This window comes from Polyergus mexicanus, unplaced genomic scaffold (genome assembly GCF_030449975.1).
Source record: "Polyergus mexicanus isolate NDT 795.1 unplaced genomic scaffold, iyPolMexi1.0 SCAF_8, whole genome shotgun sequence".
Taxonomy (NCBI): domain Eukaryota; kingdom Metazoa; phylum Arthropoda; class Insecta; order Hymenoptera; family Formicidae; genus Polyergus; species Polyergus mexicanus.
This window is the reverse complement of record NW_027223328.1, coordinates 5,165,027-5,191,900: the sequence shown is the minus strand read 5'-3', so window position 1 is coordinate 5,191,900 and position 26,874 is coordinate 5,165,027. Positions and strand designations below refer to the sequence as shown.

Sequence of the window (26,874 nt, the reverse complement as noted above, 5' to 3'; positions counted from 1 at the left end):
AGATTTGTGGTATAAATGGTATAATTATGAAAATATTGTAGGAAATATTGTAAAGAGAGAGAAAATTACTATAAGCGTTAAATTGAAATGTGTTATTATAGAATCTTTTAAATCGAGAATTGTTTTTTTTATATCACTTCTATTCTTTATTTACTTGAGATTTAATCTTCAATATGTATTTTAGTGACAAGTAATAATTATCACAAATTTATTGGAATAGTGTTTGATCCAAAAAATAAATTAAATAAAATTAAAATCTTGGTAAAGAGTATCCAAACTTTTTAAAAACATAACATAGTTTTATTTACCTATTTTACAGAGTGTCATTGTTTCAAAACCTGGGCAATTCGTTTGATAACACTTTTTCCGGTTAATATAATGTTATCACTTATAATATTGTAGAAATTATTTTCCAATATTATGTTTGAATCGATTTTTGCAATAGGGAATTTCTTTTTTCGTGTTGGACATCCCATATTGCAAACTGATTTTTCTTCAAAACTTGGTGTATATTTAGAAAGCATATTGGCCAAATATCCAACATTGGTTTGGCAATCCATTTGCAAACAAGTTTCAGATTTTGGATCTTTGATAATAAAAATAGGCTTTAATATTTGTGCATGGAGCTTGTATATGTGTGCTTTAATGCCTTTATCTAAAACGTCAATGGCTATTTAAAATATTGGATTGCTCTCTGTTGCACGTATCTACATAATAAAATAGAGATCAAATTAATATCAATATATATATATATATATATATTTTATTTAAAATTGATTAGTTGTATCTCAATAATATTATAATTGAAAATAAATCTTAAGTACTACAATATAAGATTGCCAACGTTCAGAATAGACATTGTTATAAAAAATTAAAATGTAAACAATTCAAATTTTTCAGTCATAAACTTTAATATCTTTATTCTAATTTTATAATTATTGTGTAATAATTATTTAAATTTAATCTCAGGAAAAAACAATTACTTAAAATAATGTACCTTGTTTGCAAAATGTTTGTAATCTGACAAAACTACAAGCACAATTTGTAGAAGGCTGTCAAATACGCAAGTATTCGTTAAAGAATAATTTATACCATCTATGCTAACTGCTTGTAACTCTATGGTGCTACCATTTTTAATAATAGGTAGCTTGGTGCTTTTGCTCCATGCTAGAGAGTCTTTTATACCGTGCTGGTTGTCTCCTAAATATTTTGTTGTACGTTGTTTTTTGTTATTATTATTCAATCCTCGCTAAATTTCTATTTCTTTTATGGCAAGAATTTCTTCCGAACTTTTTAATGTAGAGCATGATAAGCAAATACGCTTTTATCCATATCCCTCTTCATCACAGGCTATTGAGCATTCTTATAATGCATGAACAGGTATTTGAGAAATTTCACAAACGTGTGCACTAGTTGGTTTGTCCTTATTCATACAAACTGGACATTCTGAAGCTTGTTGTGCAGATTCGACACTTTGAATTTCTTCTTTTTTGTTCATGCACTTACCATATACTAATTTCATCCTTTGAGAACGTATCATTCTCTTCTATGTCCACAATCTTCAATTTGCCGTGCAAAAAATCTAAATAAACTTTTATAAATTCGTCCACTCTCTTATCGGCAAATTATAATTTTTTAATCTATTATTTTTTAATTTATTAAATTCTCTTTCGATTGCTGCGCTGGACGCTGGTACTCCATAACCAAAGTCATCGCGACAAACGCATGACCATAAGAGAAACATATTTACATCTTTTAATAGACGTTCCGCTAAAAGTGGAAAATAATAAGCGTTGTCACAATCAACAATTTCGTTTACGTTTTTTTCCACTTCTTTATTAATTTCAGCACCTCATTGTGACCATTCATTATCTAGGTCTACAATTACGTTCTCATCAGCATTTGGACATTTTTCTTCCAAATCTTCATTATTTTTATAATCTCATATATCTGTAACATATTAACAAACTAATAAACACATGTAATTTTAAAGTTTATGTTAAAATATGCTTTTTTTATAATTTTATATATTTTTTTTAATTTTTATGAAAAATTTAGAGAAATTAAGTGTAAATTGCAATTAAATATAAAATATTTGCATATTATATATTCAGTGTGTTAATGCATTTTACATATTGAGAGATAATATAATATGCATATATTTATTCTAAATTGAAATCTTATAAAAAAATTCTTTTTCTTTACTTTTATCATTTTGGTAAATATTATAAATAATTTTTTTTACGTACTAACACAGTTACAAACTCACACATCTACACAAACAATTTTCGCTAATATAAATGTTATCCGAAAAGCACACAACCAACAATATTCACTTCTGGTTACTAGAATGATGCAGAATGGGTGCTCCTTTTCCGCGTGAAATTGTTGTGGATTTTTCTAAAGTATTATTAAATGCTGCTATACAATGTTTTACATCTTACATAACAATAAAAGATTATGCAAATGCTTACAAAAATAAAGTCATACCAGAGTGCTACATACGCATAGATGTTGCGCACTTTATTAAAATGTACGCAATTTTTTTTAAGAACGTCACAAAAAATAAAAAAAATTTTATATGGCTGCTATCGGTCAACCAATTAGGTGTCGAAACATAAACAAAGCTGCTATCATATTTAAAGCCATATTAACAACACGGTCTGAAACGGAAGGTAAATTGGCAAGGCAAAGAAACTCGCTGCGAGAAAGAAAAGAATAGATTAAAATCTGTTATAACTGGTTAGTTCTTTTTATTATTCTCATTATAATATTAATTATAATTTTTATTAAATTAGTATATAAGGTTGCTCGAAATTCGGGATACTCTGTATATTCAAATATAAAGTAGTATAAACAAACTCTTGCAACATTTCTAAGATGATTTGATTTTTCAACGTAAATCGGAATTATTTGTGTGAAGATGTATGAATTTGTAACGTACGTGCACGGAAAAAAAAATTTTTTTTTATGATATGTACTGAAATGATTAAAGTAAAGAATAAGAATATTTTCAAAAGATTTCAATTTAGAATAGATATACGTATATTATATTATCTGTCAGTATGCAAAGTGCATTAACACACTGAATATATAATATGTAAATATTTTATATTTAATTGCAATTTATACTTAATTTCTCTAAATTTTTCATAGAAATATAAAAAAAAGCATATTTTAACTTAAACTTTAAAATTGCATGTGTTTATTAGTTTGCTAATATGTTACAGATATATCAGATTATGAAAATAATGAAGATTTGGAAGAAAAATATCCAAATGCTAATGAGAACATAATTGAAGAGCTAGATAATGAATGGTCATAGTGAGGTGCTGAAATTAATAAAGAAGTGGAAAAAAACGTAAACGAAATTGGTGATCGTGACAACGCTCATTATTTTCCACTTTTAGCGGAACGTCTATTAAAAGATGTAAATATGTTTCTTTTATGGTCATTATTTGTCACGATGACTTTGATTATGGATGAGTGCCAGCGTCCAGTGCAGCACACACAATCGAAGGATAATTTAATAAATTGAAAAAGAATAGATTAAAAAATTATTATTTGCCGATAAGAGAGTGGACGAATTTATAAAAGTTTATTTAGATTTTTTGCACGGCAAATTGAAGATTTTGTGGACATAGAAGAGAATGATACGTTCTCAAAGGATGAAATTAGTATATGGTAAGTGCATGAACAAAAAAGAAGAAATTCAAAGTGTCGAAACTGCACAACAAGCTTTAAAATCTCCAGCTTATATCAATAATGACAAACCAATTAGTGCACATTTGTCAAATAGCTGTTCATGCATTACAAGAATGCTCAATAGGTTGTGATCAAGAGAGATATGGACAAAAGCGTTTTTACTTATCATGCTCTATATTGAAAAGCTCGGAAGAAATTCTTGCAACAAGAAAATAGTGAACATTTTCAGATTCATAAATATCAGAAAATTTTTGAACAGATTTACGTAAAAGTTTATCTGCTAGAGACAAATTATGTTACTATATAATATTAAAGAAGGATTATTAAATATTGTAATAGCCGTGTCGATATGCAGTAGCTTTCCACTGTTTCCAATATTTTAAGGGTCTAGACCTTTTTGCAAATCCATTTGGCAACATTTTCATAAAATCTTCAGGTTTAATAAAAATCTGTTATTTGTATATCTGAAAGTCGTACATTGACTGAACCATTTTGCATCCACAGCCTAATGAGCTTTTTTACTACGCCAAGATAAACAAGATGCATGCTATCCAATGCAATATTCGACATTAAAATTTAAACACTAAGCTAAAATTTGTTATCTCTTTCAAAATGGTTTCTCCATGTTGATAATCCTCATAATCAAAATTTCTAAACTTATCATCTTGTTTCAGTGAAGCATATTTTGATATGGGGAAACACGTACGGTTTTTTACAGGGTGGCCCCGAACGTTCCAACCAGACTTTGAGATCTTATAGAAAATTTAATTCTGAACAAAAAGTTTCGTATAAACATGGGTCGAAAAATGCTTTCTTAAGAAATTATCGCTCAAAAACCTCTGAAATCGTGATTATTTTACACATTTTTCCAAATATCATGGAAAATGTGTGTCTTTTAACAAAAAGTATCGAAACAAAAGTTGTAGAAAATTGAATTATCTTTCAAATTAAATCGATCATTACTCGATGCCAAAAATGTATTGCAGCTAGGGGGAGGGGAACATTTTGAGAACAGTTAGTTTTTTCACGTCTTTATTCATTTTCTACTATTACGTGCTATTTCAGTTTAAAAAAATTTATTTTATTTTCATAAAAGAAAAAAATTTTTATTCTTTATTTTTATCGTTTTTCAAGAAATTTATTAAGTTTCATTTTTTTTTCATCTTTTACTCTTTCTTTGCATCAGAGGTTTTTGAGCGATAACTTTTTAAGGAAGCATTTTTCGACTTATGTTTATAGGAAATTTTTTGTTCAGAATTAAATTTAAGATCTCAAAGTCTGGCTGGAACGTTCGGGGCCACCCTGTATAATCCCCTTCAATAGTGCGTTTAGTGCAACTGTTGTAACCACCATGATACTTAACATTTAAAATGAAAGCTTTCGCCGGCGAATTGCATATAAATGCACTAATTGTTATTCTGATTATTTGGCTATCAAATTGGTAACCGTTTGTTACAACAGTTATCGCTTTGTCAATAAAAGTTCTTAAGAAGTCATTAACATTTTCAGGCTTGCTTGTGCCATAATAAACTCCTATCACTTTAACTTGACATAATTCTGTATCAATACATAATATCGGCCAAAAGCCCCTTTCGGTAGAATTTCCTATAGGTGCACTATCAATATTTATATATAGTTTTACATCGATAATTTCTTAACTAGTTTTCCGTCGTTTCTTAATTATTTCTTCGACAGCTTTTGTCAATCCTATGTGACAGTATTGTCCACGTCCCATATTTTCTATATGCGTTGTTCTTAGTGTTCTTAAAAGCGTGCGAAGATCTTTAGGAAAATCTATTTCTGTATGTTCATTTAAAATAGCTAACAATCCTTTTAAGCAATTATGGAATACTCTAAACTCTTTAGCCTAATTTTTTATTTTTTATTTAAATTGTTTGGCAAGCAATTTTTCTGGATTTTCCATATCTTTGTTATGTAAATTAATATTACCGTCAATACTAGATGCATCTATTTCAGTATGTACATCACTATCACTGTATTGATACTCTGTATCAAAATCCATTGCATGTTCATGAAAGTATTTGTTATGTACTTCTTGGACATTTGATAGTTCTTCTTAATTCTCATTATTGTCATTTGTTAAAAGAAAATTATTAACCGTTTCTTTAGAGGTTTCATCTTCTAATTTAGTCATAGCTTTTTGTTTTGATTGAAACTTAATATTTTCTAGTTCTCGAATAGTTTGTTTTTTTTTGCGCAACGAAATATGCATAAAATATTTATATGATATTTTAAAAAATAAATAGTAAAAAATATTTATGAATATTTATCATAAATATTGTGTGCTGTCTGGGATGGTTCATTATTATAAAAATATTGTCAAACTATATAAACTCATTGTATATTGTTGAAGATTGAACCGTTAAATTTAGTCGATAAATTTAAACGGTAAATTCAACCGACAAATCTGAACGGTAAGAGCCAAAATCAAAATACGAGCGAGGATAAACATCGTCGCGATCAGACGATCGGCGCGTGATCGCGTGAGCCTTACAATGAAAAACTATGACAAACACCTAGATTCTCGAAATTCTTCGATGCCGAAAATAACCTATTATGGAATTTGGTCAATCGCAAGTCTTACCGAGCGTTAGTCAGTCTGCCTACGACAACGATTCGAGCTGGTCTATCATAATTTCTCGTGTTTTTTCTTGTGTCTTATTCTCGTGTCGAGTCGCGCCACTCATAATCAAATTCGCTTTCTCTTCAATTTAAAATCGAAGTGTCTCACTCACGATCGCATCATATTATCGCGGCGATCAATTCTTGATAGTTAAATCGTTTAATCGCTTTGTTTTTTAGTGAAGTCTTCTGCCTCGCGCTAAAAATCATCCGGCGTTCGCGCACAAGATTTTCGTTCTCGCGTGGGCTTCTCGCAAGAAACCCTTCAAGATTTCCGAAACGCGGAGAAAGGCAGGTCATCGGAGGACATTCAGAAAATTTCCGATCTAAGTGCGGGATACGTGTCATCGCTCGCTCCCGGTGTTCTCTAATAAACATTCTTTAAAATTACGCTCACGTGAGTAATCTCTCATCTCCTATTCCTCCAGCGAATCTACGGATTTGCGTTACATATTGTTTCTCGCTCAATTCTGAGCGCATCTGAATAATTCGGGGAATATCACGACTTTTTCCATTTTTAAGAACTTGGAGAAGTAATAATCAATAAAGGTATCGCAAGAGATAAATATATATGTTTATATTAGTTTCAACTATTTTATTTGACAATTAATTATTATTTTTCGATATATTTTTGATTATGTATATATAATAATTAATAATTTGTTTTTTAGGTTTAATAATTTCAACTCCCAGGACTAAGTAGAGGCTCATAGCGATGAGGAAGCGGCCGACGGAGATGCCTACCAAGAAGCTTCTTAGGTAGAGGCTTGTACCAAACATCTTCCTCGTCGTCTTTCTCTTCAGAGGTAAGTGAACTAAAATTCTCCTCTATATCTAAAGATAGAGACTAATATAAAATATCTAATATCGATATTTCAAAATTTGCGAAAGTTACATGTACAAACATTGCTTAAAAAATTCAAAATTTTATAAATAATGGATCCCTTCACCGATTCTCACTAAAAATTCTATACTAACCAACTTTTAATAATCTATCCATGTAAAAAAATTTAACTAGAATCTCAAAGTTTAACTAGATATCTCAAAAGTTGCGGAAGTTGGCGGTTGCACAACAAATCGCGTACATACATACATACATACAGACATTTTTTAAGAATATGATTTTTCAATGTTTTAGAACATTCGGAATGCATTCGCATAAAAAACTACGTATGTGAAGTTGGCACCCCACTTTTATTAAATAAATAATTTTCAATACAAAAAATGATAGTATTTCGTTTGTAGTTGTTTGCAGTAAAAATATTTTTGTTTGTAGTTCGAGCCATAAATAAATGAAAAATTTAAAAAAAATGGCTATCACCCGACTTTAAGATATCTCAAATCCACTTTCGCCATGTGTTTTAGACTCGTTTGTAGTTGTTTGTAGTGATTTTGCTTTCGTTTGTAGTTGAATAGTTTAAAAGTTACGACGTATTTGCAATAAATAAATAACGTAATTTTGTCAATTTTAAAGATATTTCAAATCCGCTTTCGCCATGTGTTTTAGAATCGTTTGTAGTTGTTTGTAGTGATTTTGCTTTCGTTTGTAGTTGAATAGTTTAAAAGTTACAACGTATTTGCGATAAAAAAATAACATAACATTTAAACTATTCAACTACAAACGAAAGCAAAATCACTACAAACAATTATAGATGATTCTAAAACATGGCAAAAGCGGATTTGAGATATCTTTAAAATTGACAAAATAACATTATTTATTTATTGCAATTACGTCGTAACTTTTAAACTACAAACAAAAGCAAAATTATTACAAACAACTAAAAACAATTCTAAAACGGATGGCGAAAACGGATTCATTTGTAGTTGAATATTTTAAAAGTTACGTTATTTGTTTATCGCAAATACGTTGTAACTTTTAAACTATTCAATTACAAATAAAAGCAAAATCACTACAAACAACTACAAACGATTCTAAAACACATGGCGAAAGCGGATTCCAAATATCTTTAAAATTGACAAAATTACCCAGATAGCAAAATATATGCATTCTGAGTTCATATTGTACTCATATTTCTTACAAACATGATGACAAAAATAGAAACAGATGCGGGCTCATATGCTGCTCAGAACGCAAACATGTTATGATATCTATAAAATTTAACATAAGAATGACACAATGAATACATAAATGATGTTCAAGCTGATACTGCATATTGTACGTTATATGAAGTTTAGAAAATGACAACAATATATGTTTGTATTTATTGCGGTCTATGAGTTTATTTTTATTAATATATTTTTATTAATGTATTTAATTAATTTTTATTAATATATTTTTATTAATGATAATATTTTTGGGACATTTAGGTTAGAATTAGATCAAGATTAGATTAGGATTAGAAAATAAATAAAATTCAATAAATATAATTGACAAAAAGTTACATTTATTATAATGTTGTTACATTTATAATAATTTATTCTAATATATTTATTACAAATGTACATTCGACATGCATACATTATATATGATATACGCACATATACTGGATAATATATATTTATATTGAACACAGCATATAATAGACTGCGCGCTTCCGTACGCAAGTCAGCGTGACAGCATCAGCAAGAGAGGAGGGAGAGGTGATGTTCAAGAGAGATGTTCTCTTCGTCACACTGAAGATTGTGTAACAGAGCATACCATATAACCTATTTGCTTCCTCTCTTACTGATGCTGACTCATTGACTCGTATGGAAGCGCGCAGTCTTTATATATTGTATATATGTATATCTGATGAATATGATCTGATCTATATATCTGATATATATATATATATATATATATATACTATTGATATACATTTGAAGACTAATTTTCTCTTTACGAAGGTCGCATAAACAAAAATTAATATTTATGGTTAAAAATGTAATAACGCATAAACAAAAATTAATATTTATGATTAAAAATGTAATAACGCATGTAAATATTTAATACTAAATGTAAAGTTCTTATTATATATTGGACGTTACACATAAATGTAAACATGAGTGTGTGTGTATATGACATATATACATATATATATATATATATATCACTTTCATCGGACGCATCAGGATCTTCCGTTTCAAAAATGCCATCAGTATCAAAATGATCATTGGAAACAGCGTCTTCAGAACACATTTCTTCCGTTTCTGCTGTTCTTTTATCTTTGGTACTTCTCAAATACTGTCGTTGTTTTGCCGCACGAAAAACTTCCATTATTTCTAATTAAAATTCCGCCCTAGTTTCGGGCCCTTTAAAATGTGGATATCTTTTAGCTGCATCTAAAACATATAATAATATTTTCACATTATTGATATTTAAAGAATCAAAATATTCATATTTTAACATATGTAGCGTATATTATGCTTTCATAAAACGGAAAATACGTATAAAAAAACACTTTTGCAATCTGTGTATTGTAAAATGCTAACGATTCTTTTGTTCGACCCCAATAAGTAAATTTACATGTTAGTTCATCTGTCATTGTTTCTTTTTGGAAATGACTGAGAGCTTCTCTCAACTTTATGCCGCCAACAAATTGAAGATATGTTAGCTGTAACAAATTTTCATAATTAGTTTATAATTATCTGTTTTTTGCAAAAAAATCAATAATATATATAGATCAAGCATTTGTATACCTTAGTACAGCAGCATATAATGCTGGAAGTTGACAGTTTACTGTGACAGATAATTCCTTTAGAAGTCTTTATAGAATTGCTTTACAACTCTATCTCATTTTATCTTATAAGATGTCAATTCAGAGATATCTGTATTTTAGCATTTAATTGTGTAGCCTTACCTATAATAGGACTATTGAAACAGCGAATATAGTGACATCTTCCTATTATAAGATAGAATGAGATGGCAAGACTTAAAAAACAACTATCTTTCTGGGATGCGCATTTTTCGACATGAGCAATTGGACAAAAACCACTGACATCGACTGATGCTTAGGTAAGCAGCATGATTGGCCAATCAAAGATTATTGTCCAATCGAACGTGTCTAAACGGACATCACCCTCTTTCTTCATAACTGTTAATTCCGACTTTACTTGTTGGATGGAATGCTTGATCCATTATTATGTCCATCATGAAGTCTATTATAAGATATGTCGTTGGAAAAATGCATATCAAATACCAATTCTTGCAGACGATCTGTATCGGTTTCTAGTTCCTTAAATTCTTTTACCGTTTTCAAGGGAAAACCATCTGGTCTTTTATATAAATTGTTTCGCATCGTCAATGTATGATGTTCTTTTATATCTTATAAACTTTTATATCAGATAATATTATAGAATTTTGCTCAACTACTTGACTATAACATAGAAAATATATAATTGTACATATATAATAAAATAAAAATAACGTATTATAATACCTGAATGTTATAAATTTCTTATAGACATTTTTTATTAGTATAAGTTTATTATTGTATATTTTATATTCATAATATTACATTACAAATATAATGTTATATTCATAATATATTATATTTATAATATTTATAATATTCATTATTATATATATGTATATATATATTTTTTTAAATTCAACGGTGTGCCAAATTAATAATTACTAAAATTCAGTTAAAATAGTACAACTTGTACATGTATCAAAATATTTGTGCCTCTGTCTGTATTTGACAATGCTACCGCATATGTCACTTGATTTTAATCAATATTTATAAATTAAAAGGAAACTAAAAGATTAGTATTATTTACATACCTCAGAAGTTTAATAATTTCGCATTGGATCGTGTCATTAGATGATTTTGCTCTGCGACAATCTACAAACAAATCAAGTTATTAATCATTTTATTTTTGCTTTTTCGCTATTGCACATTTTTGAAGAAATAACTTATTAAATAAATTTAAAAAAATGTAATGTATAATTTTAAATTAATTTTATATAAACTACGTTTATAGTAATAGTTTCATATAGATATATATTATATATACGTTTTTTAATAAACTTTTCCAAAATAGTTAATCATGATTAATTTTGTAAACCTTATTTATACGTTAAAAAATTTTCATTAAAACTATAATCCAAAGAAAACTTTAATAAAAATTGCAATTCAAATAAAAGTCTAATATTACCAGATTCCTGTAAGTTGTTGTGAAAGACAATTGGTATTTGTTCAACATCTAATGAAATAGATGTGTATTCATTGTGCTTATTGTTTTTAGTATTTCCATTATCGTTAACACCAGAATCAGATATGGATTGACAATTCTCCTTTTCAGGGATGTTTGAGATATTATTAGTTGATTTCGTTCTATTTGATGATGTTACAAACGAATTTTCTAACATAGTTGGTAAAGTTTTAATCCTTGTTCCATCATTATTATGATATATATTTTTCTGCAATCCATTGATACTTCCAGATGGCTCAACCGTTTCATTATTTTTACTTAATAATTTAGAATTCTCATTATTGTAAGACATACTCAAGTCTTGCCCAGTAAATATTCTTGATAATGAATGACTTTTATCATATTTGACTGGAAGCTTTAAATTGTGATCATTGGATGACATGTTTAAATCTTCAGTGAGATTTCTTGACAATGCATGACTGGTATCATATGTAACTGATTGTTTGTGATTATTGGGTGATAGATTAGTATCCATGCTGATGCTACGAGATAAAACGTGATTTGCATCGTGTGATATTTCCGATGTAACACGTTGTATTTTTGATTTATGCATGTTGTTTGGAAAAGTAATATCTCTTAAGATATTAGGGGTGTGCTGCACTTGACTGAAGATCGTACAGTTCTTCACACATATCTGTACATTTGCGTTTTATAATTCTTTTTTTCGTTTTCCGTTTTTCATCAGATGAAGTTGTAAGCAATTTCTTAGGTTTTATTATATGTCTTCCTTTTGAAGTCATTTTCGATTTTTTTATCTTATATTTATGCTTATTTATACAATTAATTGTATTTTTAACGTTAGACATATTATACTAAATAGAATAAAAAATTAATACAATTATTTTCAATATTATAAAGAATATTAAGTTAGATAAATATTAGTTAAGAATATTAATGTTATATAAATTATAATAATCAAAAAAAATATTATGTATATATATTATATAACATTTATTAACATTATAAATGTTATATGTTATGTACACATCACTATTTAATTATATATACTATTATATTATATAATATACACTATTTAATTATTCAAATTTAAACAAAATAGTAAATCATAGCATATCATTTTAATATGTCTGAAAACATTGTAGTTATTACCCATACATTTTGAATAATAGTATCTTCTTCACCAATAATTCCAGACCATTTTGGAATTCTAAAACATTTAGTATATACATCCGATAAAGTAATAATAAATCATTCAGATAAATTAAAACACTCAAACACTCCCATTGATTTTGATTCAATTACATAATCATAAAAATTGTTAACTTCCTTAAATCTTTTAAGAATAAAATAATATTTTGTTGAGATTTGAACAATGTTTTCTATAATGCATATAATTCCACTTTTTAAGAAACAACAATTGTCACGTTCATTACATCCATATGTAATATGACCTACTTTTAATAATTTGAATTGAGTACATGTCGAAGGGATATTACGTAAAAGAGGACCACTTTTATGAATATAATATGCACGTACTATACCGTCAGAATTATTCGATTTTAAGGATACAATACATAAGTTTAACTCGTGTAATCTTCGTACAAACTGTTGCAATGAAAGATGAAGTTTACGTATAAAATTCCGAAATTCTGGCATATAATTCTCAAAATCGAATGCGGAAAATGAATCTAACTTCCCTAAAAGTTTTACATCGTTCGCAAGATGAAATAAACCGTACAAATTATATGACATAAATTCTATTCCGTACAAATTTTCGCTAAGAATTACAAATTTTCGTAATGCTTTTTCTGCAAATAAGATATCTTCATCAGATGAAATATCGGACATAAGAATGCGGATACCACAGGATAACAATAAAAAATGTATATAAACATTCTGTGTCACTACGTTACATAATACAGAAGAGCCTGTGTATATTAAAAATGTACGAAATTCAGTAGCCTTATAGGTTTTATATTCTACAATATCTCTACACCGACGAGAAAATTCACGTGGACAATAAACGCTAGAAGAAATCAATCTTGTTGAAATTATGTTTATTTGTCTACCAGACAATTTTGACACGGCATACTTCCCTTCAAGCTATGCAATAATCAATTTTTTAGTCACCCCAAGCAAAACCAAATGCATGTTTTCAAAAGGAACATTTGAAACTAATCCCATTGGAAGTACAGATAATGGACTTTCACCATTATGATGTTCTATATCTATACACATTTTATATTCAAAATCAGTTCGTAATGGTGAATCAAACTCATTAAATACCATTCTATTAGATGCTCTAAACCCTTCAACTTTGCATTTAGAACATGGATTTGAAGACATGTGACCTCTATGATTTAAAATTAATGCTCTTGCTGGTGCATCTGCAATAAAGCATCTAATGCGTAAAGGAATTTTTCTATCATGAATAGATACTCCACCATTTTGTATCACTTGTAGAACATCATTAACAAATCGTTCCATAAATTTATGAGGATCACATAAAGGAATTTTTCTATCATGAATAGATACTCCACCATTTTGTATCACTTGTAGAACATTATTAACAAATCGTTCCATAAATTTATGAGGATCACATGGTTTCAATTTTCCTATATAAACTCCAGCTATAATAGGTTTACTATTTATATTTTTTATTCTATATTGTATTGGCCAAAATTGTCTAGATTCATTCAATATTGCACCATCTGTGCTTATATCTATAATTATTTCAGTAGGTAATTGATTTACAGGTATGCATATCAATCTATTTTGAAGAGTTGTTTCGAAACCGATATGAACGTATTGACCTGAACCTAATGGTATAATATTATAATTTGAATTTTTTGGTGTTTGCAGAAAAGTTTTAGTTAAACGTGGTAAATACGATATGATGTGATCTCAAAATACGTAAAATAGCATCACCTTGTACATGTGTAATATTATGTATGACAAAAACATTACGTAAAGCAGAAGTAAATAAATATTGATGATTGATCTATTATGAGTTAATAGCTGATTCTACATCTGAGTCAACAGCTAATTCTGATTCTTTCTCTATATTTGCATGCGATACTTTTGAATAATTAAGATAATTTTTTTCATCTGCAAAATTATTGGGCTCAGACATTAATTCTGATTTTTCAGAATCGCATTTTACTGCCAAATTATAAGATTTTTCACTACATTTTTTGTAATTCTCTTTCGATCTTAGAAATAATATTTGCCTTTTCTTTTGCGATATGCTTTTATGCGTAAAACTTTTACTATACTTTAATTTATTTGAATTTGCCATATTATATAAATAAAAACATCTTACTGTATGAAATCCTGACTGTTAAGTATGATTCGGTTCAGTACAAAATCATTCGTTTCTTGCGGCAACGCTGTAACAACAAAAATCTGCAATGAGTATAAACAAATTTAATTATTTAATTATTAGAGTAGGGGTTATAAGAAGATTATTAGTGAGATTAATTTGTTTAATTCAGATTGATATAAAACGACTTATTGCTTATTCGTCAGTTGTTCATATAAATATATTAATATGTTCAATATTAACGTTAATAAAGATAGAATTTATAAGATCATATATTTTAATAATTTCTTATGGATTATGTTCATCAGGATTATTTTTTATAGTAAATTTATATTATGAACGTTCACATAGGCGATTAATATTTTTTAATAAAGGGATATTAAATGTAATACCTTCATTAAGAATTTGATGATTTTTTTTATGTTCAGCTAATTTTTCTTTTCGATTTTCTTTAAATTTTATTAGAGAGATTTATATAATTAGAATTTTAATTTGAGATTTATATATGATAGTTTACTTAATAATTATTTGTTTTTTTAGAGAAGTGCTTATTCTTTATATTTATATTCATATATTCTTCATGGTAATGTTTATATAGAGGAGAAATTTATAAATATTTATTTAAAAGATTATATAATTTTATTAATTCATATTAAACCATTAGTTTTATTAATTTTAAATTTATGTTTATTATATTAATTTTTAAGAAGTTTAAGTAGTTTATTTATAAAACATTAATTTGTGAAATTGAAGAAATTTTTTTATCTTAAATAAATAATTTATTCATTTATTCATTTGTTATATTTATGATATTTATTTTATTTATTTTTTTAAGACTTTATTATTATTATATAGATTTAGGAATTATAATGAAGTGATTATTATTTAATTTTAATTCAATTAATATAGAATTTTATTTATTATTTGATTATCATGTTTATTTATTAGGATAGTTATATTAATCTCTTCAATAATTATGTTATATAGTATAATTTATATAGGGAGAGAAATTTATATTGATCGATTTATTAAATTAGTAATTTTGTTTATTTTATCAATAATTATAATAATTATTAGTTCAAATTTAATTAGGATTTTATTTGGGTGAGATGGGCTAGGTCTTATTTCATGTAGTTTAGTAATTTTTTATTAAAATTATATATGTCTTATAATTCTGGGTTAGTAACTGTTTTATGTAATCGAATTGGAGATATTGGTTTATTAATATCTATTAGATTAATATATATTTATGGGAGATGAATATTTATTTTATATAAAGGTCTAATTAATTAATGCTATTTTTAACCTCGATTACTAAAAGAGCACAGATTCCTTTTTCTGTCTGATTACCTATGGCGATAGCAGCTCCCACACCAGTATCTGCCTTGGCTCATTCTTCAACATTAGTAACAGTAGGTGTTTATTTAATAATTCGAGTTAATAAAATTTTGATTAATAAAATAATAGATAAAATTTTGTTGTGTGTATCAATTTTTACTATATTTATATCTGGATTAATGGCAAATTCTGAGAATGATTTTTAAAAAATTATTGCATTGCCTACTTTAAGTCAATTGGGTTTAATAATAATAATTTTAAGATTGGGATTAAATTATTTATCATTCTATCATTTGTTAACTCATGCAATCTTTAAATCATTGTTATTTATATGTGCTGGAATTATAATTCATTTAATAAATGATAATCAGGATATTCGATTTTGTGGGAATATAAATAAATATATTTCTTTTACTATAGTAAGTTTTTATATTTCAAGATTAGTTTTGATAAGATTTCCATTTATAGCAGGATTTTACTCTAAAGATTTAATTATAGAATCAATTTATTTAATAAATATTAATATATTTTTATTATTTATAATAGTTTTATCAATTTCTTTGACTGTTTCATATTCTTTTCGATTATTTTATTATATTTATTTTGATGAAAATAATAGAAGGTATAGGTTTTATTAATATAAAGAAAAAAAGTTAATAAAATTTTCTATAATTATTTTAATAAGATTAAGTTTAATTAGAAGTTCAATATTAACATGATTATTTTTTTTGATAATTATTTTATGTTGTTAAAAATTAATATTAAATTATTAACAATTTTTATATTATTATTAGAGATTATTTTAGGAAATTTTATATATCTAAAAAATTTTAAAAGTTTATATTTTTATAGGTTTTTTTTAGATCTATATGATTTTTAAATTATATATAATATTTATATAAATTTATAAATCATTTTTTAATTTAGGTAATAATATATATGAAATAGATAAAAAGTGGATTACATTTACAAGAAAAAATTTAGTTTTAAGAGTAATTAAGGGAATTAGATTAAATGTAAATTATTATAAAATTTTTATGTTTATTTTTATTGTAATTTATGTATTAATAATAATTAAAGAAAATAGTCACGCGCGTTTGTATGTGATCTTACCGGTTAGATCGATATGTTTTTGATATATTATTGTATTACACATTAGTGTAATATAGATATAGAATGAACGAGAGGGGAACATATATGAAATGGTATGTTACGAGCCTTTTGGAATCACATTAAATCTAAATATTTATATTCACATTCCTAGATTGGTATACAAATATATATTTGTATTTTTTATATACTTTTAAACCAATTCATAAATGTGACTGTCAATATTTAGATTCAATGTGATCTCAAAGACCTAGCTAGCAAAAATTATTTCACATCCGTAGCAAAAGCGTTTTGTATTGATATATCGTAGATTATGAGACATAGACAGCAAGAGATACATTGAATTATAAGAACCATGCAACTACAAGAGATATGTCGAACAAAAAGAAATTTAAGCATTTGGTTGATTGTTTTACTTACTCTTTATTTTATGTGCTTTTAGACTTTATTTTATGTCCTCTATGGTACTTCGTCAATGTGCGCTGCACTTCTGCGTTTTAACAATTTTTTTGCAATTGTATGAAATTCTAATAATACAATTTGACTCACAATCAGTCAATTATATATAAGTACAAGTTATCCCTTTCCTGCAGCAAAACGTTGTAACATAACGAAAATCTGCAATAAATATAAACAAATTTAAAAATAATTGAGCACCACGATTTAAAATATAATCACACACACACACACACACACACACACACATGCGCGCGCGTTTGTATGTGATGTTACCGGTTAGATCGATGCCTTTATTTGATACATTATTGTATTACACATTAGTGTAATACAGATATAGAATGGTCGAGAGGGGAACATATATGAAATGGTATGTTACGGGGCCTTTGGAATCACTTTAAATCTAAATATTTATGTTCACATTCCTAGATTGGTATACAAATATATATTTGTATTTTTTATATACTTTTAAACCAATTCATAAATGTGACTGTAAATATTTAGATTCAATGTGATCTCAAAGGCCTAGCTAGCAAAAATCATTTCATATCCGTAGCAAAAACGTTTTGTATTGCAATGATGATGTATCGTAAATTATGAGACATAGACAGCAAGAGATACATTGAATTATAAGAAACATGCAACTATTGTATAAGAGATATGTCGAACAAAGAGAAATTTTAGCATTTGGCTGATTGTTTTACTTACTCTTTATTTTATGTGCTTTTAGATTTTATTTTATGTCCTATATGGTACTTTGTCAATATGCGCTGCACTTCTGCGTTTTAACAATTTTTTTGCAATTGTATGAAATTTTATTAATACAATTTGATTCACAATCAGTCAATTATACATAAGTACATGTTATCCCTTTCCTGCAGCAAAACATTATAACATAACGAAAATCTGTAATAAATATAAACAAATTTATGTAGCTACAATAATATATTAATAAGAATTTTAGGAAAGAATAACGGCATTCGTATCAAATATAAGAATCAAGTATAAGTTCACGATAAAATACCAGAAGTTTAAAATATCCGATTAACACTTCTGAGGTTAATTTGTGTTGGATTTATAAATAATGTTTTATCGAAAATTACCAAATATGTATACAAAATATTATAAAAAATATCTTTTATGCGAGAATATCAATAGTATTTGTTTGCAGTTTATTCGATAAATCGGTTAATCGAGGATACAATATGCATATAGAGCTAACGATCTAGACAAACTGAGAGGAAAAGAAGGTCTGGGAGAATCATCTGGCGCCGGCGGAGCAACGCAGAGGTGAGAATTTATTATTTATTAATTAATTGTTCTGAATCTCAAAATTTATAAAATTATTTAAATATATTTCTGTTTATTATCGTACGCTTGGTATGTAAAATCAAAGAGTACAATAATAATAGATCTACGAAGTAGATATAGATCTCAATGCAGTCAACTCATCGGATGGTGAGTGAATTATATTTTATTACGAGGTAACGGTTTTGTAATGGGTTGATTGTAGATTTTGAATTTTAAATAGACTGTAGACTGTAGACTGTAGACTGTAGACTGTAGTTACTTCCGTTACCTCAAAATAGATGAATGGATTACTAGATTATTAGATTAGATTAATATTTCACTTTAAAATAAATAGAAAATATTTTATAATACTTTTATAATACATAGATTTAAACTAATTTATTTGATATACATACTAATGATCATTAATTGCGTGTATGATTATAAATTTTTTAAATGATTATATAATCATTAATAATTTACTCTTACATATATACATTAAATTTTAATTTTTTATAATCCGATTCATATGGATTGATAATTTGACTTTACATTAGTTAGAGCAATATATTGTAAAATAACATAAGTGTATATGATAAAAGATATTTTGCGAGAATTTTATCGCGAATGAAAGAAAAACAAAATTAATAAACAAAGTATCGCGGAAATTAGTTGTGACTTAGATCATTGACGGAGTTCGTTACCACCCACGGACGGGAACGGATATGGCACGCTGTTTTGCTATTTAATACCATCATAAAAATTCTACCAAATTAAATTGATACTCAAAGATAAGAAATTAGTATTATATCTAGACATACTTATTTATCGAATTATTATTAAGCTATAATTGAAAATGCAGAATTTGAATTATGTCTAGACAAAATATTAATCTTGGATTTATTTTGTTATGGAAAATTTCTTGGAAATTAAAATTATGTGCATAATTTTAATTCCCAAATTTTTATTATGTACATACCCAGATAGCACAAAACATCCTCAGGATCATCCTGAATATATCCAGGACGGTTCAGGACATTTGTAGGATGTTTTAAGATATTATCATAAATATATTTATAAAAATTTAATATTCATACATAATTATTTTTAGTTGTGTCGGCTATTTAATATAATTTAGAAATCTTAGGCATTATAATAAGTATTAATGTCCTATAAATGTCCACTGGATAACCCCTGGATGTCTGTAGGATATATCTGCCCTGTCTATTGTATTGGATGTCTTTTGAATTTCCAGAGGACATATATATGTGCAATTAATTGTTAACGTTAATTTCGTTTAATATTAATAATTGAATTTGATGCGCACATTTTCATATATCCAAAATTATTATTTATTTAATATTTCATGAGAAATGTTACTGTTCGCAACATTCCAAAAACTTTACAAACAATAGTATTCAACCGCTAGTTCGTTTGTTTACCGCTATGCGACACGCGAACTCGTATTTGAGATTTGGTCATGAGAATTATATAAAGCTTGCAAAGAGCAACTGACAGGAAATTACAAATGTAATTGTTTTGTATCAGTTCAATTTCTGATGCAATCCCAACATAGGAAATTCAGATATTGGATTGTTTAGAAAATATTACACAACTCAAACCCGGGAGCCAAACCTATGGTAAGATATTCATGTACAGCACGTAAGCCTCAAATATTAGAGAACGGTGAACTATTTTTAATAGATTTTTAATATTGGCAGTAAATAACAAAACATAATTTTAGTTTATATTTAAATTTTAAAATTTGCTCCTTGAAACATACGAAAAATATCCCTAACATATCCTATAAAAATCCTTAGGATGTTCCACAGGATCTCCAGAGGTTAATATACGGCTATCATTTACTCTTCCTCAGGACATCCAGAGGAGATCTGAGGATTACAATGGGATATCCTACATATATGTCCTGGATGCCCTTTGGATGTCCTAAGGACATCCTTGTGCTGTCTGGGATAATTTTAATTCGTGAATTTTTATTATGTCGTAGATATAATTTTAATTCACTGAATTATTATGATGGCTTACAATTTATATTCTTGCAATTATGTTACAATATAACAAAAATACATTAATATTATCTTATGGCATAATAAAAATAAATTAAAATTATGTTTTGACATAAAAGTAATTCCACGTAGGCTGTATCTTTCTCTGTGTGTTTTGAATTAATTTTATGTCAAGACGGTTTTAATTCATTTTTATTATGTTATGATATAATGATTTATTCTTAGTATTTTTATTTTATTGCTAGTATTACCAGTACTGCCGCAGTATTAAAAAGTATTTCTATTGTATTATTTTTTTTTTTATATTGCTAGTATTTCGGTATATTTTTTTAAAACATGTTTTCAAAAATTATATTTATTTTCTTTATTTATACACTATACATAGTTTGGTAAAAAAGTATATCAATGAGATCAGGTAAAGTAACAAAATAAATCTTTTATTCTTTTTATTTTACATAACAGATAATGTAATAAATAATATAATACGTGAAAATAAAAATTTGGTACATTACTATCTATTATATTAAAACTAAAATTTAAAATTTTCATAAAAATATAATGAATAAAATAAAATAATAACTAATCATTCTTTAATTTTTTGAACTTTTTGGGGATTTCTGTATGTACATCTTTGTTAATTATAAAAGGATTTATACCATTTAAAGATATTGGTCTGTACATTATAAATTTCTTATCGACTTCTTGAATATCATCTTTCTTTGGCCGTTTAAGTTCATCTAAATTGGCACATAAAAATTTAATTTTACATGTATTTTGTTCTACGCGTAATACCCTTCCTATGTACCATCCTGTATCATGATAAACACAGTAATATTTTTCACATTCTATTTTCAATTCTTCATTTGATTTTTTATTTGTACTTGCAATTTTCATACCATGAACTTGATATAATCTGTCACTAAACAACCTATTTTTATTTTGATACAGCCAACAAAGTAAAGATTTCCTTATAACATTTTTTAAATTAATATTTTCATCTAAAAATAAACTTTTATTATTTTCTGTGCAGTTAGCCGTATAATCTCTTAAATTTAATTTTGTTTGATTTTTAAATATTAAAATATCATTTTGCAGATTTTCTAAATCTTCTTCAAAATCTTCATTAGCAGCTTCTTCATTATTTTGTTGTTTTATAATGTCATTGTCATTTTCCTCTTTTTTTTCACTTTCCTCTTCAGTTAAATATCGAATATTAATGATTTCAAAACTTTCCTTTATTTTTTCTTCAGTCATATCCATTTTTAATTTTATTGCGATATTTAATGCATTTTTAGCGGTGTCCAAAATATTGTTGTGCCTCCGGAGAGACACGGTAGTTGGGATCGTTTGCCGGAAGGAATTTGGGAATTCGGGCTCTGCCTGAAAACTTTATTTAAATAATTCGGACACTTTCCACATTAAATAAATAGATTAATATCAGATTTATTTGTGGTTTGGTTTATTTACAATGTTCCCGCACTTTCGCTCGCGTCGCGTATCACGATAACGGTTATCTTAACGTGCGCGTGTCTAGAGTCGAGTTTCGGTCTCGAGACTCGCCTCTCGCTTCTTCGTGTATATTTCTGCCGACTGCGTGGCTATTCAATATTATAATAACTATTGATACTCGTTTTGACACTCGCGGTTGTTAGAGATATTGCTCGCGTAAAGGAATAAAGATTGCCCGCGTAATATTAATGGTAAAGACTGCCCGCGTAATATTAATGGTAAAGACTGCCCGCCGTTCGTTAGCGGTGGGCCTTTTTATTAACTCCTCTTGGCTTCCCGGGAGGGGGTCGTTTACCGACAAGGCTGTGTGTCATGTCGCTTGATTTTGGCAATCTCCGGATGCAAGCTAAGAAGTTCTAAGTAGGACTTCTTTGCTTGCACTTTCGCAATTTCTTTATTCCTTTTTATTTCGCTTTTAAGTAGGACTTCTACGTTGCATTTTCGCAATGTCCTTCTTCCGCTTGCCCTGATTTCCGCGTTTTTGCAATGAAATGATTGCACGGTCGCTCGGGCTTAGCGCGTGGCTCGCGTTGTCAGCGCTTTGTTCGGTCAACGCTCGTAACGTGATCTGTATTCGCGTTACACGTTGAGCAATCATATAAAATAATATGTATTTAGAATAATATATTTAATAATTCGTGTATAGCCTGTTCGGGCTATAACAATATGTAAAATTTTTTCTATAGATGGAGTTTCATAAGATTTTAAAATTGAAGTATCAGAAGAAATTCCTAATTGATTATTTTCTTCTCGTAGAAATTGAAATGTACCTTCTTAAAATAAGAAGATCCATTACTAAAGTAAATTAAACTTTGATAAACATTTATGCGATTTAATTAAAATTGATAGTATAAATTAAACTTACTTAAGTCACTACTTATTTCGTTTAAAATTTGCAGTCAATTTAAACGTCTCAAAATGCTCAATAAATTAAAATTAACTACTATTGAGAAAGTAGATGTTATGGACCTTATTCGTCTGAAAATTTTTTCACATGGCTAACTGCTACGTAATCAAGGTATAAACTGATTAGTTCCTCGAACTATCTTCTCCATGATTTTAAAAAAGATGTTGCATGCCACATAGAATATATGCGTTCTTCTATTTTTAACTTTTTATTTAAAAAAAAATTGAGTATATGTTGAATTAAAATAAGAAACTGTTTAGTACCCTCGCTATCTGGAATATTAGTTAATAATTCCGTAACCCGAGGTGCACATAATTTTTCCACTCAAAATTCATTTGATCTTTTGCTGAAAAAAGAGTTTCAGAATTTTATATACAGGGTGTTTCAGAACAATCTTCCGTCCGTAAAATGACGTATTCCTGATACAATTCTAAGACGATTTTTCCTTTACCAAAATTTGAATCGAAGTTTATTATAGATTCATTAATATTATTATAGATAAATTATATTATATATGTTATATATATATATATATATATATATATATATATATATATTATAGATATAATAATATTAATATAGATATATAAAATAAAAAATATTTTTAAGATGGTAAAATATGAAATAAGACAAGTCAATATTATTGAAGTATTGAAAAAGATTTATTACAATATTTTTATAATTTATAACAAGTTTTATTACAATATTTTTATATTTTAGAACAAATTTTATTACAATAGTTTTATAATATTTCTTAAACATCGAACATTGAAATAAAATATCGATCTTTGCCTGAAATATGGAAATTGCATGTTTTCACATTACATTCTCGAAACATCAACTATGTAAATTTCATATGAACTATTTTCGTGTGATAGTTCGATTTCGTAAGCTTTAAAATAAGTATCTAAACCTAAAGTAGTACACTTTTTATATATAACATAAAAAAATTTTCTGTTCTTTACAATAATACGTTTTATTATGCCAAATGACAAATTATTATCATCGGCATTAGAAATTATCACATATTTAGATTTAAATATAACGCTGTTATATCGAACCCATGCAACTTCCATTAAAATGTTATCTATTTGGGATATATTTATAAAAATTGATTTCGGACTAGTTGTTGTGAGTGTCTTTCTACGAATGAGTGCTATTAAGTGCGCATCCGAATCACTTGATAATAATCTTATTTCTGGACCTATTTTAATTGTGTCGTCAAGTCCTTTTTTACTAAGAAAGCTATAACAAGAACGCAATTGTACCTTGAGCGCTAATGTCAATGTTATATTTTTTTTTGACGTTGCGATAAACGCATAAGTCTTCGAAATTTTATGAAACCTCTCATATCGAATGGAAGATAAATTTTTAAAAGGTCCCATTTTTCGAATAATTTCTGGATAATGTACCATAAAGTGAAATTTAGGTTTTAGGTAATCATTGAATAATTGTATATACATTTCATGATGGGAAATTATTAATGATCTAAAGAAGTTTACTTGAGCATCTGATATAATTCTACCTGTTACAATATTAATAATTTTACAAAGCATGAGATAGAAATCTCAAACTTCATCGTCATAAGGAACTAGATCTCCTATAATAAAAGTTAAGTAACAAATCATTGCAAACATTTCTGCTGCTATCATTATTACACATCTTTTTTTCACGTAATCAATTTTTATCAATGGCATTTTGTTTCCTCTATCAAAATTTGATTGATGATTAAAGTATTTAATTCTTTCATTTAGATATTCTATTGTGAAAAACTTCTCTGCTAGAAAATACTAAATTATTTTAGCAAGATCATATCTGCAAACATCTTCGAAAAGATCATGCATTATATCGCAAGTTATATTTATCGAATAATCAAAATACGAAATTTCGTTGAATATACATTCCTCTTTTATGCCGTATGCCAATTCTGCAACATCTTCGCAATAATTTTGAGGGGTACGTAATAAACTTTTGTCTTTGGAAATTGTAGAACGCGTATTTGTTTTTACAGCACGATAAATTCTACAAAAATAGTCACTGGAAAAACTCTCATTGAAACCTAGAAGGCCGTTAAGTCCTAAATTATCACCTAAAAGTGTTATTATGACGAAATAAACAATATGTTCAGAACCGTTTGCATCACGAATAACAATTCCTTTATTCCTTAAATATTTCAATTCCTCTATTATATGCCGAAAGCATTTTTCGTTCCCAAAATATATTTGATCTGATGAATTTATCAGTTGTATTAAAAAAATATTCTCTAATAACGAAGCATATTGCGAAGGCAAAATTGCGATAAAGTGCTCCTACTTTATAAATCCTTGCTGCAGATCCTAAAGGATTATTCGTTTCAAAATCATCGTAATATAAAAACAACGGTATAACTGTTTTATTTGGATAATGCTCTGTAATAGATTTCCATATAGTACCATCGCAAATACTTATATACGTCTTACCAATGTATGTTGCAGCCACATTTGTTTTAAGAATAGAAAATAATTTTTCGTAGAAACCTGGTAATTCTAAAAGAGATTTTAATGTTTCACGGAGAGGTATGATTTTACCTTCACATTTCTGAACAGTGAGAACTGTGTTTTGCTCTTTTCTTTTATTACTATACAATTCTCCAATAAAGAATGATTGTGGAGAGATAAAATATTTAGATTTTCGGAGATATTGGAATCTTTTATACTCGCTGTTAATATTTTCCAATATGGATATCTTAAAACAATTATCAAAATTATGTAAATCAGAGGGTAACTGCGATTTTAATTTTTGAAGAAAATGTTTAGAAACATCCTGAAATGTATCTTGAAATTCTTCTATAATTTTTTGAACTATCGATCAGGAAGTGGGTTTCTAATATAATTGAGCGACAAATTTTAGCACACAATTTTCAATATCGTTAGATGCAATATTTTATTCAATTTCAAAATTATTTGTATTATTACATGAATTACTTTCTGGTATATTTTCCCTTTTAAATACTATAGACATCTGTAATGACGAATCATCTTGCGATTTCCTATCATTTGTGTCTTGTAATTGATGTATTTGGAATGAACATGAGCCTAAATGCTTTTGTAATGAAAAGAAAAGAAGGAAATATTCGATAACATTTAGAATGAGTGCATTTATATGTCATCTCAAATAGATGATATGATTTCAAATGTTTTATATATGCTCGAGTATCTCCGGAAATCTTTTTAAAACAAATTCGACCATTTATTTTGCTAGAGCAATTTTTAATGCGATGTTAGTATTAGGAAAACTAATTGTTTTTTATATTGCAAGAACCAAATAATAAGCTAATAATAAGCTAAATAAAACTAAATAGTAATGAGAAAAAAAGTTTCAAATATATATGAAAAAATATATAATATATATACAATAATATATACAATAATATATATACAAATTTTCAGATATATATACAATGAAGAACA

At 27.2% G+C, this 26,874-nt stretch overlaps 2 pseudogenes; one reads left to right on the top strand and one right to left on the bottom strand.

The window, feature by feature from the left end:
* Positions 1-5,359: 5,359 nt before the first annotated feature.
* On the bottom strand, positions 5,360-12,311 carry LOC138935809 (uncharacterized; annotated as a pseudogene).
* A 3,453-nt stretch (positions 12,312-15,764) lies between these two features.
* On the top strand, positions 15,765-16,878 carry LOC138935808 (NADH-ubiquinone oxidoreductase chain 5-like; annotated as a pseudogene).
* Positions 16,879-26,874: the final 9,996 nt, after the last annotated feature.